Source organism: Oncorhynchus gorbuscha, linkage group LG17 (assembly GCF_021184085.1).
Source record: "Oncorhynchus gorbuscha isolate QuinsamMale2020 ecotype Even-year linkage group LG17, OgorEven_v1.0, whole genome shotgun sequence".
NCBI classification, from domain to species: domain Eukaryota; kingdom Metazoa; phylum Chordata; class Actinopteri; order Salmoniformes; family Salmonidae; genus Oncorhynchus; species Oncorhynchus gorbuscha.
The window spans coordinates 953,997-970,000 of NC_060189.1; the positions used below are offsets into that span (position 1 = coordinate 953,997).

General features: G+C 47.3%; 1 protein-coding gene across 1 annotated transcript in view; it reads left to right on the forward strand.

Moving 5' to 3' along the window:
* Positions 1-16,004, forward strand: part of LOC124001992 (vam6/Vps39-like protein) — a 73,304-nt gene that overhangs the window by 6,447 nt on the left and 50,853 nt on the right. The window lies entirely within an intron of this gene.

Sequence of the window (16,004 nt, forward strand, 5' to 3'; positions counted from 1 at the left end):
GTTGACCAGGTCCATAGTGGCCCACTGCTGAAGTGGTTGACCAGGTCCATAGTGGCCCACTGCTGAAGTGGTTGACCAGGTCCATAGTGGCCCACTGCTGAAGTGGTTGACCAGGTCCATAGTGGCCCACTGCTGAAGTGGTTGACCAGGTCCATAGTGGCCCACTGCTGAAGTGGTTGACCAGGTCCATAGTGGCCCACTGCTGAAGTGGTTGACCAGGTCCATAGTGGCCCACTGCTGAAGTGGTTGACCAGGTCCATAGTGGCCCACTGCTGAAGTGGTTGACCAGGTCCATAGTGGCCCACTGCTGAAGTGGTTGACCAGGTCCATAGTGGCCCACTGCTGAAGTGGTTGACCAGGTCCATAGTGGCCCACTGCTGAAGTGGTTGACCAGGTCCATAGTGGCCCACTGCTGAAGTGGTTGACCAGGTCCATAGTGGCCCACTGCTGAAGTGGTTGCCCAGGTCCATAGTGGCCCACTGCTGAAGTGGTTGACCAGGTCCATAGTGGCCCACTGCTGAAGTGGTTGACCAGGTCCATAGTGGCCCACTGCTGAAGTGGTTGACCAGGTCCATAGTGGCCCACTGCTGAAGTGGTTGACCAGGTCCATAGTGGCCCACTGCTGAAGTGGTTGACCAGGTCCATAGTGCACTTTAACCATGCGTTCGAGCCCACTTTGTGTCAAGCTTTTTTTGTTGAGAAAAAACTGTTCCTTTCCTTGTTGCTCGATTCAAAACTCATGTGATGAAGTGGATGATTATTATAATGCAAAGCCTTTTAGAACGCCGTAGGCATAAGAATTACAGCCAACTCGTGATAGTGTAGGCTAACATCTCCCCACCAGGAGGGGGCGTAGTCGCTTCATGGGTAGGCACCACCAGGCTTTCACCTCAGTGGCCTGCAAGCCGAGGCGACATATAGAATAGGACCACGGTGGTTCATGGGGTTCATGGTGAATTGAGGTGCCACATGCATTAGTAGGTTAGGACATTAGGGCACGATCTGATGTGAATGGATGTAGGCTATAGTCATGTTAGACTTCCTATAGAAGTCGACAGAAAAGGATCATTTGTTTTTGTATTTATTATGGATCACCGTTAGTTCCTGTCAAGGCAGCAGCTACTCTTCCTGGGGTTTATTATGGATCCCCATTAGTTCCTGTCAAGGCAGCAGCTACTCTTCCTGGGGTTTATTATGGATCCCCATTAGTTCCAGCCAAGACAGCAGCTACTCTTCCTGGTGTTTATTATGGATCCCCATTAGGTCCTGTCAAGGCAGCAGCTACTCTTACTGGGGTACAGCAAAATGAAGGCAGTTTATACAATTTTAAAAACATTACAATACATTGACTGTGTGCCCTCAGGCCCCTCCTCCTCCACTACCACATATATACAGTACTAAATCCATGTGTATGCTATCGTGTGTGTGCCTGTGCCAATGTTTGTTTGCTTCACAGTCCCCGCTGTCCAATAAGGTGTTTTAATTTATTATTTAAAAAAAATGTAATCTAATTTTACAGCTGGCATGAGTTACTTGATGTGGAATAGAGTTCCATGTAGTCATGGCTCTATGTAGTACTGTGGAATAGAGTTCCATGTAGTCATGGCTCTATGTAGTACTGTGGAATAGAGTTCCATGTGGTCATGGCTCTACGTAGTACTGTGGAATAGAGTTCCATGTGGTCATGGCTCTATGTAGTACTGTGGAATAGAGTTCCATGTAGTCATGGCTCTATGTAGTACTGTGGAATAGAGTTCCATGTAGTCATGGCTCTACGTAGTACTGTGGAATAGAGTTCCATGTGGTCATGGCTCTACGTAGTACTGTGTGCCTTCCGTAGTCAGAGAGTTACATGACTTCATCAAATAGAAGTAATTCTCCATCAGATACTGATACAGCCCAGTGTTACTCCCTTAATACTGTTGATATGAGTCCTCCTCTGGACTCGTGATTAAACTTCCATAACAAGAGCTGCAATACTGCCATCTGCAGGACAACTAGAGATGACCACCTAAAATCCTACTGTTCACTTTGTAATTTTACCTTTATTTAACCAGGCAAGTCAGTTAAGAACAAATTCTTATTTTCAATGACGGCCTGGGAACAGTGGGTTAACTGCCTGTTCAGGGGCAGAACAACAGATTTGAACCTTGTCAGCTCAGGGGTTTGAACTCACAACCTTTCGGTTACTAGTCCAACGCTCTAACCACTAGGCTACTCTGCGCCCCAGAGTAATGCTCGTCCTCCAGTCTAATATCACATATGTAACAAATGAGATGGGGAGGGAGGGGAACGGACTGACATTAGAATCAAATCTGGGGGGCGATTACGTGGACTAGGCACTTCACATCTGTTTTGAGGAGGCAGGTGGCCTAGTGGTTAGAGGAGGCAGGTGGCCTAGTGGTTAGAGGAGGCAGGTAACCTGGTGGTTAGAGGAGGCAGGTGGCCTGGTGGTTAGAGCGTTGGACTTGTAACCAAAGGGTTGCTAGATCAAATCCCCGAGCTGACAAAGTAAAAATCTGTCGTTCTGCCCCTGAACAAGGCAGTTAACCCACTGTTCCCCCGAACAAGGCAGTTAACCCACTGTTCCCCCGAACAAGGCAGTTAACCCACTGTTCCCCCGAACAAGGCAGTTAACCCACTGTTCCCCCGAACAAGGCAGTTAACCCACTGTTCCCCCGAACAAGGCAGTTAACCCACTGTTCCCCCGAACAAGGCAGTTAACCCACTGTTCCCCCGAACAAGGCAGTTAACCCACTGTTCCCCGAACAAGGCAGTTAACCCACTGTTCCCCGAACAAGGCAGTTAACCCACTGTTCCCCCGAACAAGGCAGTTAACCCACTGTTCCCCCGAACAAGGCAGTTAACCCACTGTTCCCCCGAACAAGGCAGTTAACCCACTGTTCCCCCGAACAAGGCAGTTCACCCACTGTTCCCCCGGTAGGCCGTCATTGAAAATAAGAATTTGTTCTTAATTGACTTGCCTAGTTAAAATAAGGTTAAAAAAAAACTACACAGACATCTGACCAGTCAGTCAAATACACCTGATAGTTGCTTTGATGATCAGACCGTACTGAGGTATGTTAAGGACGCTACCATGAACAACTATTGGAATGGGTCCAACTACGTCAATGACTTTAATTGGCTGATGATCAGAATGTACTGAGGTATGTTAAGGACGCTACCATGAACAACTATTGGAATGGGTCCAACTACGTCAATGACTTTAATTGGCTGATGATCAGAACATACTGAGGTATGTTAAGGACGCTACCATGAACAACTATTGGAATGGGTCCAACTACGTCAATGACTTTAATTGGCTGATGATCAGAATGTACTGAGGTATGTTAAGGACGCTACCATGAACAACTATTGGAATGGGTCCAACTACGTCAATGACTTTAATTGGCTGATGATCAGAACATACTGAGGTATGTTAAGGACGCTACCATGAACAACTATTGGAATGGGTCCAACTACGTCAATGACTTTAATTGGCTGATGATCAGAACGTACTGAGGTATGTTAAGGACGCTACCATGAACAACTATTGGAACGGGTCCAACTACGTCAATGACTTTAATTGGCTGATGCAGAATTTGTTCCAGGATATAATGACTCACCTAGTGAGGCTAGCATCGGGCTAATGTCTGTCGGGACCAGCTACATTTTAGAGTTCTGTCACAGGCAAGTAAATCGATGAGTTTTAATTGGCTGATACACATCATCAAGCCAAAGAAACTGTTTATATTTAAACGATTGCTTATGTTCGCAAGTACGGCCCTGGTGAATTTAACTTGATAGTATCTCGAGCCACATAGTTGATAACAGTTTGGTTGTAATACCCCTGTTGTCCAGGTTGTAATACCCCTGTTGTCCAGGTTGGTTGTAAATACCCCTGTTGTCCAGGTTGGTTGTAATGCCCCTGTTGTCCAGGTTGGTTGTAATGCCCCTGTTGTCCAGGTTGGTTGTAATACCACTGTTGTCCAGGTTGGTTGTAATACCCCTGTTGTCCAGGTTGTAATACCCCTGTTGTCCAGGTTGGTTGTAATACCCCTGTTGTCCAGGTTGTAATACCCCTGTTGTCCAGGTTGTAATACCCCTGTTGTCCAGGTTGGTTGTAATAACCCTGTTGTCCAGGTTGGTTGTAATGCCCCTGTTGTCCAGGTTGGTTGTAATAACCCTGTTGTCCAGGTTGGTTGTAATAACCCTGTTGTCCAGGTTGTAATACCCCTGTTGTCCAGGTTGGTTGTAATACCCCTGTTGTCCAGGTTGTAATACCCCTGTTGTCCAGGTTGTAATACCCCTGTTGTCCAGGTTGGTTGTAATAACCCTGTTGTCCAGGTTGGTTGTAATAACCCTGTTGTCCAGGTTGGTTGTAATACCCCTGTTGTCCAGGTTGGTTGTAATACCCCTGTTGTCCAGGTTGGTTGTAATACCACTGTTGTCCAGGTTGTAATACCACTGTTGTCCAGGTTGTAATACCCCTGTTGTCCAGGTTGGTTGTAATAACCCTGTTGTCCAGGTTGGTTGTAATGCCCCTGTTGTCGAGGTTGGTTGTAATAACCCTGTTGTCGAGGTTGGTTGTAATAACCCTGTTGTCCAGGTTGTAATACCCCTGTTGTCCAGGTTGGTTGTAATACCCCTGTTGTCCAGGTTGGTTGTAATACCCCTGTTGTCCAGGTTGGTTGTAATACCACTGTTGTCCAGGTTGTAATACCCCTGTTGTCCAGGTTGGTTGTAATACCCCTGTTGTCCAGGTTGGTTGTAATACCCCTGTTGTCCAGGTTGGTTGTAATACCCCTGTTGTCCAGGTTGTAATACCCCTGTTGTCCAGGTTGTAATACCCCTGTTGTCCAGGTTGTAATACCCCTGTTGTCCAGGTTGGTTGTAATACCCCTGTTGTCCAGGTTGGTTGTAATACCCCTGTTGTCCAGGTTGTAATGCCCCTGTTGTCCAGGTTGTAATACCCCTGTTGTCCAGGTTGGTTGTAATACCCCTGTTGTCCAGGTTGGTTGTAATACCCCTGTTGTCCAGGTTGGTTGTAATACCACTGTTGTCCAGGTTGTAATACCCCTGTTGTCCAGGTTGGTTGTAATACCCCTGTTGTCCAGGTTGGTTGTAATACCCCTGTTGTCCAGGTTGGTTGTAATACCCCTGTTGTCCAGGTTGTAATACCCCTGTTGTCCAGGTTGTAATACCCCTGTTGTCCAGGTTGTAATACCCCTGTTGTCCAGGTTGGTTGTAATACCCCTGTTGTCCAGGTTGGTTGTAATACCCCTGTTGTCCAGGTTGTAATGCCCCTGTTGTCCAGGTTGTAATACCCCTGTTGTCCAGGTTGGTTGTAATACCCCTGTTGTCCAGGTTGGTTGTAATACCCCTGTTGTCCAGGTTGGTTGTAATACCCTGTTGTCCAGGTTGGTTGTAATACCCCTGTTGTCCAGGTTGGTTGTAATACCCCTGTTGTCCAGGTTGGTTGTAATACCCCTGTTGTCCAGGTTGGTTGTAATACCCCTGTTGTCCAGGTTGTAATGCCCCTGTTGTCCAGGTTGGTTGTAATACCCCTGTTGTCCAGGTTGGTTGTAATACCCCTGTTGTCCAGGTTGGTTGTAATACCCCTGTTGTCCAGGTTGGTTGTAATACCCCTGTTGTCCAGGTTGGTTGTAATACCCCTGTTGTCCAGGTTGGTTGTAATACCCCTGTTGTCCAGGTTGTAATGCCCCTGTTGTCCAGGTTGTAATGCCCCTGTTGTCCAGGTTGGTTGTAATACCCTGTTGTCCAGGTTGGTTGTAATACCCCTGTTGTCCAGGTTGGTTGTAATGCCCCTGTTGTCCAGGTTGGTTGTAATGCCCCTGTTGTCCAGGTTGGTTGTAATACCCCTGTTGTCCAGGTTGGTTGTAATACCCCTGTTGTCCAGGTTGTAATACCCCTGTTGTCCAGGTTGTAATGCCCCTGTTGTCCAGGTTGTAATGCCCCTGTTGTCCAGGTTGTAATACCACTGTTGTCCAGGTTGTAATACCCCTGTTGTCCAGGTTGTAATACCCCTGTTGTCCAGGTTGTAATACCCCTGTTGTCCAGGTTGTAATACCCCTGTTGTCCAGGTTGTAATACCCCTGTTGTCCAGGTTGTAATACCCCTGTTGTCCAGGTTGGTTGTAATACCCCTGTTGTCCAGGTTGTAATACCACTGTTGTCCAGGTTGTAATACCCCTGTTGTCCAGGTTGTAATACCCCTGTTGTCCAGGTTGTAATACCCCTGTTGTCCAGGTTGGTTGTAATACCCCTGTTGTCCAGGTTTGTTGTAATACCCCTGTTGTCCAGGTTGTAATACCCCTGTTGTCCAGGTTGTAATGCCCCTGTTGTCCAGGTTGTAATACCACTGTTGTCCAGGTTGTAATACCCCTGTTGTCCAGGTTGTAATACCCCTGTTGTCCAGGTTGTAATACCCCTGTTGTCCAGGTTGTAATACCCCTGTTGTCCAGGTTGTAATACCCCTGTTGTCCAGGTTGTAATACCCCTGTTGTCCAGGTTGGTTGTAATACCCCTGTTGTCCAGGTTGGTTGTAATACCAATGTTGTCCAGGTTGTAATACCACTGTTGTCCAGGTTGTAATACCCCTGTTGTCCAGGTTGGTTGTAATACCCCTGTTGTCCAGGTTGGTTGTAAATACCCCTGTTGTCCAGGTTGTAATACCCCTGTTGTCCAGGTTGGTTGTAATACCCCTGTTGTCCAGGTTGGTTGTAATACCCCTGTTGTCCAGTTTGTAATACCCCTGTTGTCCAGGTTGGTTGTAATACCCCTGTTGTCCAGTTTGTAATACCCCTGTTGTCCAGGTTGTAATACCCCTGTTGTCCAGGTTGTAATACCCCTGTTGTCCAGGTTGGTTGTAATACCCCTGTTGTCCAGGTTGGTTGTAATACCCCTGTTGTCCAGGTTGTAATACCACTGTTGTCCAGGTTGGTTGTAATACCCCTGTTGTCCAGGTTGGTTGTAATACCCCTGTTGTCCAGGTTGGTTGTAATACCCCTGTTGTCCAGGTTGGTTGTAAATACCCCTGTTGTCCAGGTTGTAATACCCCTGTTGTCCAGGTTGGTTGTAATACCCCTGTTGTCCAGGTTGGTTGTAATACCCCTGTTGTCCAGGTTGTAATACCCCTGTTGTCCAGGTTGGTTGTAATACACCTGTTGTCCAGGTTGGTTGTAATACCCCTGTTGTCCAGGTTGGTTGTAATACCCCTGTTGTCCAGGTTGGTTGTAATACCCCTGTTGTCCAGGTTGTAATGCCCCTGTTGTCCAGGTTGGTTGTAATAACCCTGTTGTCCAGGTTGGTTGTAATAACCCTGTTGTCCAGGTTGTAATAACCCTGTTGTCCAGGTTGGTTGTAATACCCCTGTTGTCCAGGTTGGTTGTAATACCCCTGTTGTCCAGGTTGGTTGTAATACCCCTGTTGTCCAGGTTGGTTGTAATACCCCTGTTGTCCAGGTTGTAATACCCCTGTTGTCCAGGTTGGTTGTAATACCGCTGTCGTCCAGCAGGGGGCAGTACGATTCCATTTTGTTGTTCCTATCCGGCAGGTGAGATGAGTTTTGAGGGGTTTGTATTTTAGACAGGGACTCCTTGTTAGCTCTCATCCACAATCACTCTCTTTTCTATAAACAATAGTTCATTCTTTTTTTTTTCTCTTTTCCTCAGTGTCATTTTATATCTTTACAGTTAATACATAATAAATATATCCCATTTTTTAGCAGATGCTTTTATCGTGACTTAGTTCAACCGTACATACATGTTTTCATATGGGTTGTCCAGGGAATCGAACCCACTGTCCTGCCATTGCAAGCACCATACTCAACCAACTGAGCTCCAGAGGACAACTCAACCCAGCACATGCTGTGTTGTCAGTTTGAGTACAGGTGACCTGGGGAACAGAACGTGGAGCCGTCCTATTTGGCCCTGAACGTTTCCACTTTGCTAAAGGCCTTTTTCAGACAAAGAAGATGCAAAATGAAGTCTTTTTTTGTTGTTGTTTGTTTTGAAAGACTCTTTGTCTTCCGGCTGCATCGTTGGAATGCAGAAGTAACAGTCTGAAAGGGGAAATGAAGTCTCCAAGCTACGAAGGTTTCAATTCAAACGGCAATTTCCTCGTTTACATTGAGCCGACCGATCGTGTGGTTTTGGCAGGAGGCTGGACAGGAAGAGAATCGGCCAAGTGTTATGTCCACACATCTCTATATTCATGGTCATGCTCAACACACACACACACACACACACACACACACACACACACACACACACACACACACACACACACACACACACACACACACACACACACACACACACACACACACACACACACACACACACACACAGTACATAGTCTGATATTTGCTATTAATGCTTACTCTAAGACCTTGGATCTCCCCTGGGTTCAGCCAGTCCCCCCTCTAAGACCTTGGATCTCCCCTGGGTTCAGCCAGTCCCCCCTCTAAGACCTTGGATCTCCCCTGGGTTCAGCCAGTCCCCCCCCCCTCTAAGACCTTGGATCTCCCCTGGGTTCAGCCAGTCCCCCTTCCCCCTCTAAGACCTTGGATCTCTCCCTGGGTTCAGCCAGTCCCCCCCCTCTAAGACCTTGGATCTCTCCCTGGGTTCAGCCAGTCCCCCCTCTAAGACCTTGGATCTCCCCTGGGTTCAGCCAGTCCCCCTTCCCCCTCTAAGACCTTGGATCTCCCCTGGGTTCAGCCAGTCCCCCTTCCCCCTCTAAGACCTTGGATCTCCCCCTGGGTTCAGCCAGTCCCCCCCCCCCCCTCTAAGACCTTGGATCTCTCCCTGGGTTCAGCCAGTCCCCCCCCCCCCTAAGACCTTGGATCTCCCCGGGGTTCAGCCAGTCCCCCCCCCCCCCCCTAAGACCTTGGATCTCCCCTGGGTTCAGCCAGTCCCCCCCCCCCTCTAAGACCTTGGATCTCCCCTGGGTTCAGCCAGTCCCCCCCCTCTAAGACCTTGGATCTCCCCTGGGTTCAGCCAGTCCCCCCACCCCTCTAAGACCTTGGATCACTCCCTGGGTTCAGCCAGTCCCCCCCCATCCTTCTCCTCAGTCCAGCCATCCATCGTCCCAGGCTGTTCTAATATGTCATTCTATGGCTGTAGATAGCTGGCGCGACCAAGATTTCCTCCCTGCCCTGCTAGCCTCCAGGGCTCCAGTCTCTACACAGCCAGACACCTCATGTTGGAAGACTTGAGGCACATTTCTGATCCCAAAGTTGTTTATGATCCCTTTTACTCGGTCTTATTCCTGTGGAGATAGTGTCCAAAACACTGGAAAATGTATCTTACGATTAATTTTTAAAATATATTTTACATTTATTTAACTAGGCAAGTCAGTTAAGAACAAATTCTTATTTACAATGACGGCCTAGGAACAGTGGGTTAACTGGTCTAGGAACAGTGGGTTAACTGGTCTAGGAACAGTGGGTTAACTGGCCTAGGAACAGTGGGTTACCTGGCCTAGGAACAGTGGGTTAACTGGTCTAGGAACAGTGGGTTAACTGGTCTAGGAACAGTGGGTTAACTGGTCTAGGAACAGTGGGTTAACTGGCCTAGGAACAGTGGGTTAACTGGTCTAGGAACAGTGGGTTAACTGGCCTAGGAACAGTGGGTTAACTGGTCTAGGAACAGTGGGTTAACTGGTCTAGGAACAGTGGGTTAACTGGTCTAGGAACAGTGGGGTTAACTGGTCTAGGAACAGTGGGTTAACTGGTCTAGGAACAGTGGGTTACCTGGTCTAGGAACAGTGGGTTACCTGGTCTGGGAACAGTGGGTTAACTGGTCTAGGAACAGTGGGTTAACTGGTCTAGGAACAGTGGGTTAACTGGTCTAGGAACAGTGGGTTAACTGGTCTAGGAACAGTGGGTTACCTGGTCTAGGAACAGTGGGTTAACTGGCCTAGGAACAGTGGGTTACCTGGTCTAGGAACAGTGGGTTACCTGGTCTAGGAACAGTGGGTTACCTGGTCTAGGAACAGTGGGTTAACTGGCCTAGGAACAGTGGGTTAACTGGTCTAGGAACAGTGGGTTAACTGGTCTAGGAACAGTGGGTTACCTGGTCTAGGAACAGTGGGTTACCTGGTCTAGGAACAGTGGGGTTAACTGATCTAGGAACAGTGGGGTTAACTGGTCTAGGAACAGTGGGGTTAACTGGTCTAGGAACAGTGGGTTAACTGGTCTAGGAACAGTGGGTTAACTGCCTTGTTCAGGGAACAGTGGGTGAACTGCCTTGTTCAGGGAACAGTGGGTGAACTGCCTTGTTCAGGGGAACAGTGGGTGAGGGGAACTGCCTTGTTCAGGGGAACAGTGGGTGAACTGCCTTGTTCAGGGGAACAGTGGGTGAACTGCCTTGTTCAGGGAACAGTGGGTGAACTGCCTTGTTCAGGGAACAGTGGGTGAACTGCCTTGTTCAGGGAACAGTGGGTGAACTGCCTTGTTCAGGGGAACAGTGGGTGAACTGCCTTGTTCAGGGAACAGTGGGTGAACTGCCTTGTTCAGGGGAACAGTGGGTTAACTGCCTTGTTCAGGGAACAGTGGGTTAACTGCCTTGTTCAGGGGAACAGTGGGTTAACTGCCTTGTTCAGGGGAACAGTGGGTTAACTGCCTTGTTCAGGGGAACAGTGGGTTAACTGCCTTGTTCAGGGGAACAGTGGGTTAACTGCCTTGTTCAGGGGAACAGTGGGTTAACTGCCTTGTTCAGGGGAACAGTGGGTTAACTGCCTTGTTCAGGGGAACAGTGGGTTAACTGCCTTGTTCAGGGGAACAGTGGGTTAACTGCCTTGTTCAGGGAACAGTGGGTTAACTGCCTTGTTCAGGGGAACAGTGGGTTAACTGCCTTGTTCAGGGGAACAGTGGGTTAACTGCCTTGTTCAGGGGAACAGTGGGTTAACTGCCTTGTTCAGGGGAACAGTGGGTTAACTGCCTTGTTCAGGGGAACAGTGGGTTAACTGCCTTGTTCAGGGGAACAGTGGGTTAACTGCCTTGTTCAGGGGAACAGTGGGTTAACTGCCTGTTCAGGGGAACAGTGGGTTAACTGCCTTATTCAGGGGAACAGTGGGTTAACTGCCTGTTCAGGGGAACAGTGGGTGAACTGCCTGTTCAGGGGAACAGTGGGTGAACTGCCTTGTTCAGGGGAACAGTGGGTGAACTGCCTTGTTCAGGGGAACAGTGGGTTAACTGCCTTGTTCAGGCGAACAGTGGGTTAACTGCCTTGTTCAGGGGAACAGTGGGTTAACTGCCTTGTTCAGGGGAACAGTGGGTTAACTGCCTTGTTCAGGGGAACAGTGGGTTAACTGCCTGTTCAGGGGCAGAACGACAGATGTTCACCTTGTCAGCTCTGGGATTTGATCTTGCAACCTTTCGGTTACTAGTCCAACGCTCTAACCGCTAGGCTACCTGCCTCCTCTACACTCTAACCACTAGGCTACCCTGCCTCCTCTACACTCTAACAACTAGGCTACCCTGCCTCCTCTACACTCTAACCACTAGGCTACCCTGCCTCCTCTACACTCTAACCACTAGGCTACCCTGCCTCCTCTACACTCTAACCACTAGGCTACCCTGCCTCCTCTACACTCTAACCGCTAGGCTACCCTGCCTCCTCTACACTCTAACCGCTAGGCTACCCTGCCTCCTCTACACTCTAACCGCTAGGCTACCCTGCCTCCTCTACACTCTAACCACTAGGCTACCCTGCCTCCTCTACACTCTAACCGCTAGGCTACCCTGCCGCCTCTACACTCTAACCGCTAGGCTACCCTGCCTCCTCTACACTCTAACCACTAGGCTACCCTGCCTCCTCTACACTCTAACAACTAGGCTACCCTGCCTCCTCTACACTCTAACCACTAGGCTACCTGCCTCCTCTACACTCTAACCACTAGGCTACCCTGCCTCCTCTACACTCTAACAAGTAGGCTACCCTGCCTCCTCTACACTCTAACCACTAGGCTACCCTGCCTCCTCTACACTCTAACCACTAGGCTACCCTGCCTCCTCTACACTCTAACCGCTAGGCTACCCTGCCTCCTCTACACTCTAACCGCTAGGCTACCCTGCCTCCTCTACACTCTAACCACTAGGCTACCTGCCTCCTCTACACTCTAACCGCTAGGCTACCCTGCCTCCTCTACACTCTAACCGCTAGGCTAGCTGCCTCCTCTACACTCTAACCACTAGGCTACCCTGCCTCCTCTAACCACTAGGCTAGCTGCCTCCTCTAACCACTAGGCTAGCTGCCTCCTCTACACTCTAACCACTAGGCTAGCTGCCTCCTCTAACCACTAGGCTACCTGCCTCCTCTAACCGCTAGGCTAGCTGCCTCCTCTAACCACTAGGCTAGCTGCCTCCTCTACACTCTAACCACTAGGCTAGCTGCCTCCTCTAACCACTAGGCTACCTGCCTCCTCTAACCGCTAGGCTAGCTGCCTCCCCGAGGAGTTAATGCTCATATATGTTGGATAGTGCCCTCACTGATTGCCCCCCATCTGGACATCTGGATTGGTCATGCCTTTTCATTAAATAGCAGAAAACAAATCATTGAGTCAACATTCACACCGATTTTATAGACTATGGCGATTTATCGTCTATATACACTGAATAATAATATAAATGCAACCATTACAAAGATTGTACGGAGTTAGTTAATTTAAGGAAATCAGTCAATTGATATAAATTCATGAGGCCCTAATCTATGGATTTCACATGACAGGGAATATAGATATGCATCTGTCGGTCACAGACACCTTTCAAAAAGAAGTAAGTAACCAACTAGGGGGGGGGGGGGGGCGTGTTGATCTACGATTACATTTACATTTAAGTCATTTAGCAGACGCTCTTATCCAGAGAGCGTTATTCCGTTGCCCGGTCTTCCTACGGCCCTGCAGACTGCTGAGGCTTTGTTTACCCATGTAAACGATGCACTTTAAAATTGGAGGAGTTGATGCCTTTTAGGACATTTCAGACGGTTGTTCGGATGACCTTTTTTACTGAAGAATTGTGTCTTTAAATGTTTTTTGTTGTTGTTGTGTATAATCACAGGATTTTTAGTAGTTTAATGTGTTTTAATCGAGGTTGGATTAATGCAAGAGGTCACCGGGGTTGATTCAATGTGATGTTATGTTTCCCTAAAACATGAGGGCTTATTTTCCACCGTTGGTACATGTCATGTGTTAAGTTATACACTGCATTCAGGAAGTATTCAGAACCAGTAACTAGTTACAGCCTTATTCTAAAATGGATTCAATAAAAACGTTCCTCGTCAATCTACACACAATAACCCATAGTGACATCACAATACCCCATAGTGACATCACAATACCCCATAGTGACATCACAATACCCCATAATGACATCACAATACCCCATAATGACATCACAATACCCCATAATGACATCACAATACCCCATAATGACATCACAATACCCCATAATGACATCACAATACCCCATATTGACATCACAATACCCCATATTGACATCACAATACCCCATATTGACATCACAATACCCCATAATGACATCACAATATCCCATAATGACAAAGCGAAAACAATTGTTTGTTTTTTTTGGCACAAAAAAAATAATATAACATTTACAGAAGTATTCTGCCACCACCATGCTTCACCATAGGGATGCTGCCACCACCATGCTTCTGAATGCTGTATCTGTTCTATCAAATCTACATTATTAGCCAATGTTATCGTGTGTGTGTGTGTGTAGCAAAATGCTTTTTTCCCCCTTTTTTTCCCTCATAACAATACAGACATTTTAAAAGTAAATTCATGGAATTAAGAAATATATTAATATTAGGATGAGCAAAGTCGGTGTCACGTTCGTTGTAAGGAGGAGGTGCAGCGTGATATGTGTTCATTCTTCTTTAATAAATGAGTGAAATAACAAAATAACAAAATGAACATGAAGCTATACAAAACGAGTGCTGACAGGCAACTAAACACAGAACAACAACCCACAAAACCAAAAGGGTAAATGGCTCCCCAATCAGAAATAAACAGCTGCCTCTGATTGGGAACCAATTCATAGACTTACAAATACCTAGAACTACCAACACCCCATGACATACAAAAACCCCTAGACAATACAAAAACGAACATGCCTACCCTCGTCACCACTTGACCTAAACAAAATAATAACGAAAACAGAGATGTCAGAGATGTCAGAGAAAACAGAGATGTCAGAGAAAACAGAGATGTCAGAGAAAACAGAGATGTCAGAGAAAACAGAGATGTCAGAAAACAGAGATGTCAGAGATGTCAGAGAAAACAGAGATGTCAGAGAAAACAGAGATGTCAGAGAAAACAGAGATGTCAGAGAAAACAGAGATGTCAGAGAAAACAGAGATGTCAGAAAACAGAGATGTCAGAGAAAACAGAGATGTCAGAGAACAGAGATGTCAGAAAACAGAGATGTCAGAAAACAGAGATGTCAGAGATGTCAGAGAAAACAGAGATGTCAGAGATGTCAGAGATGTCTAAGGTCAGAGGGTGACAGTCGGAGAGGCATTGACTAAAATACAGTGTATACAGATGAGATGAGTAAAGCAGTATGTAAACATTATTAAAGTGACTAGTGATTATTTGTAGTAGATGCGTTCCGCAGACCACCACCCTCTGCAGAGCCCTGCGGTTGCGGGCGGTGCAGTTGCCGTACCAGGCGGTGATACAGCCAGACGGGCTGTACTCTCAATGGTGCATCTGTAGAAGTTTGAGTGTCTTAGGGGCCGAGACTCATTTCTTCAGCTTCCTGCGGTTGAAGAGGCGCCGTTGAGCTTTCTTTACCTCGCTGTCTGTGTGGGTGGACCATTTCAGATCGCAAGACATTTAAGGTCATATGGTAATTTGGTAAAAAGCCAATTTGACATTTGCTCAGTACATTGTTTTCACTGGGGACATGTCTGCTGTAAATGATAATGCAGTGGATTTTCCCAGGGTTACTGTTGACGCTTATCCCACGGTAGTTATTAGGGTCAAATTTGTCTCCACTTTTGTGGATTGGGGTGATCAGTCCTTGGCTCCAAATATTGGGGAAGATGCCAGAGCTGAGGATGATGTTAAAGAGTTTTAGTGTAGCCAAATGGAATTTGTGGTCTGTATATTTTATAATTTCATTGAGGATACCGTCAACCACCTCATGAATGTTTAGTTTTTTTAAGGGTTGTGTATTTAGTTCATTCAATGTAATTGGAGAATCCAGTGGGTTCTGGTAGACTTTTAATAGCTGATTCTAAGATTTGTAATTGATCCTGTATATGTTTTTGCTCGTTGTTCTTTGTTATTGAGACAATAAGCTTGATGAAGTGGTTTACCCAGACATCTCTGTTTCGGATAGATGACTCTTCCTGTTGTTGTTTGTTTAGTACGTCCCCAGAAGTAGTTAGATTGTATGGACTCTTCTGTCTCTCCGTATAAGGAAACACCAGCCCCCCTACGTCATAGCTTTTCTCTCTCTCTCTCTCTGGTTTTGGGCCAGGCCAGTGTGTGTTTTTAATTAGTCTGCCACAAGCTGTTGTAGTGATGTAATGCTGTTGAGGTTTCTGTGTGTTTCTGTCTCTCTCTCAGAACATCAGCCCCCCTACATCATGTCTCTCTCTGTCTCTCTCTCAGAACATCAGCCCCCCTACATCATGTCTCTCTCTCTCTCAGAACATCAGCCCCCTACATCATGTCTCTCTCTCTCTCAGAACATCAGCCCCCTCATCATGTCTCTCTCTCTCTCAGAACATCAGCCCCCCTACATCATGTCTCTCTCTCTCTCAGAACATCAGCCCCCCTACATCATGTCTCTCTCTCTCTCAGAACATCAGCCCCCTACATCATGTCTCTCTCTCTCTCAGAACATCAGCCCCCTACATCATGTCTCTCTCAGAACATCAGCCCCCCTACATCATGTCTCTCTCAGAACATCAGCCCCCTACATCATGTCTCTCTCAGAACATCAGCCCCCTA